Below are 2,500 nucleotides of genomic sequence, written 5' to 3'. Positions count from 1 at the left end.
ATTTTTCAAACCTTGTCAAACCCAATTTTTATTGAAATTTCCCCGCACAATAAGCTCCCTATAATTAAGTCTATGATTTTTAGGACCTTCTCCAACTTACAAAATGATTTTTAGGACCTTGCCTTGCCTTCACATGCCGTGCCCATTCAAGGCATTCCGAGAAAGTAAGGTTATTGGAGGGTTCGGATGGCGTGGCTTGCCTTGCCTTGCCTTGCATTGGCATGCCATGCCCAAGTTGTGGCCTACACCAAGCCATTCAAGCCATGCCTTGCCTTGCCTTGCCTTGGCATTGCGCATCATCCAAGGCATTCCGAGTAAGTGAGGCTAGGCGAGGCTAAGGATGGCTTGCCTCGCCTTGCCTTGGCATGCCGTGCCCATGATGTGGCCTTGACCAAGCCATGCGTTGCCTTCGCCTTGGCATGCTGTGGCCTTGCCTTGCCTTTCCTCGCCATGCGATGCATTCCGACAAAGTGATGCAAAGCGGAAGCCTACCATGGCGTAAAAATGTCGACAGAATTTTTTGACATTTGAATAATGGGGTTTGACAAGGTTTGAAAAATTCAATAAAAATGGTAGGCTTGAATGTCGACAAAGTGACGCGAAGCGGAAGCCTACCATGGCGTAAAAATGTCGACAGAATTTTTCGGACCTTGTCCTGCCATGGGCTGCGCGCAGCATGCCGGCAGTCTGTGCGCAGCGTGCGCACAGCATGTCGGCAGCGTGCGCGCTGCTGAGCCTGTCGACAGAAATTTTCGAAACTTGTCCTGCCATGCGCGCGCGCAGCTTGCGCGCGGCGTGCGCGCAGCATGCCGGCAGCCTGCGCGCAGCATGCCGGCAGCCTGTGCGCAGCGTGCGCGCTGCTCAGCCTGTCGACAGAAATTTTCGAAACTTGTCCTGCCATGCGCGCGCGCAGCGTGCGCGCAGCATGCCGGCAGCGTGTGCGCAGCGTGCGCGCTTGGGAGCCTGGCCGCAGAATTTTTCGAAACTTGCAATGCCATGCGCGCGCACAGCTTGCGCGCAGCGTGCGCACAGCATGCCGGCAGCGTGCGCGCAGCATGCCGGCAGCGTGTGCGCAGCGTGCGCGCTTGGGAGCCTGTCGACAGAATTTTTCGAAACTTGCCATGCCATGCGCGCGCACAGCTTGCGCGCAGCGTGTGCACAGCATGCCGGCAGCGTGCGCACAGCATGCCGGCAGCGTGTGCGCAGCGTGCGCGCTTGGCAGCCTGTCGACAGAATTTTTCGAAACTTGCCATGCCATGCGCGCGCACAGCTTGCGCGCAGCGTGTGCACAGCATGCCGGCAGCGTGCGCACAACATGTCGGCAGCGTGCGCGCTCGGGAGCCTGTCGACAGAATTTTTCGAAACTTGCCATGCCATGCGCGCGCACAGCTTGCGCGCAGCGTGCTGATTCTGTCGACAGCGAGGCTAGCGAAACTTCTCCTGCCATGGCGTGCGCGCAGCGTGCTGACTCTGTCGACAGTGAGGCTAGCGAAATTTGTCTTGCCATGGCGTGCGCGCAGCTTGCGCATTCGGTCGACAGTGAGGCTAGCGAAACTTGTCCTGCCGTGGCCTGCGCGCAGCCTGCGCGCAGCATGCGCGCAGCATGTGCGCAGCATGCCGGCAGCCTAGTTCCAGATTTTTTCAAATGTCGACAGAATTTTTCAAACCTTGTCAAACCCCATTTTTATTGAAATTTCCTCGCACAATAAGCTCCCCATAAGTAGTCTATGATTTTTAGTACCTTCTCCAAGTTACAAAACTAAAAAATTCCTCCCGGATTTGTTTTAATGATTTTTTCAATTTTACGACTTCTAAAAATAATAAAAAATACTTCCCGACTTCAAATATTTATGAAACTTTTTCCCATCAGAGATTGCATGTTTCTTAGTATCCCTGCAAAAAATCACGTCCAAATACCTTGTATTGAATTATTTAGAGCCCATTATGACTCCTCGCGCATAGGTGATGTCTCTTCCTGTCAAAGGGCTAAATGCATAAAATGCTATATAGGGGGGTGTGTGTTGCCTGCATATGCATGGCAGCCCATGCCCTCCTAGCTGCAGCCCCCTTCCCCCACGCCACACCCATGTCATGTTGCCTCGATATGTTGCCTCGATATGTTGCCTCGGTATTATGGGTTTGGTGTCGGGGTCGGGGGGCTGCCACCCATGGCGGTGGTGGCCGGAATCCGGCCGCCGCCACCACGCCGCCGCCATGGGTGAGGGGGAAAAAAAAAGGCGTGGAAAGTTGCGAAATGGGGTTGTCTAGGCTTTTTTTTGGCATGGAAGAGCATGGAGTGCTAGGAACTCCTTCTCAAATGCGCGGGCATGTCGACCACAACCTCATTTCGCAACAACAACCACCCGTGTGGGGTGGCGGTGGGTGGATAGTCGCGGATTGGGGCTTGCCAAGCCAATGTTTTCAAAAAAATTCATCAAAATTAAAAACAAATGTTTTGTTGCCTTCGGATTTGTGGGCGAGCGGTGAGTCGGAGTGGAGC

The sequence above is a fragment of the Prunus avium genome, unplaced genomic scaffold (genome assembly GCF_965620075.1).
Source record: "Prunus avium unplaced genomic scaffold, drPruAviu1.hap1.1 HAP1_SCAFFOLD_415, whole genome shotgun sequence".
Lineage (NCBI taxonomy): Eukaryota > Viridiplantae > Streptophyta > Magnoliopsida > Rosales > Rosaceae > Prunus > Prunus avium.
Note: the sequence above shows the minus strand (reverse complement) of the source record.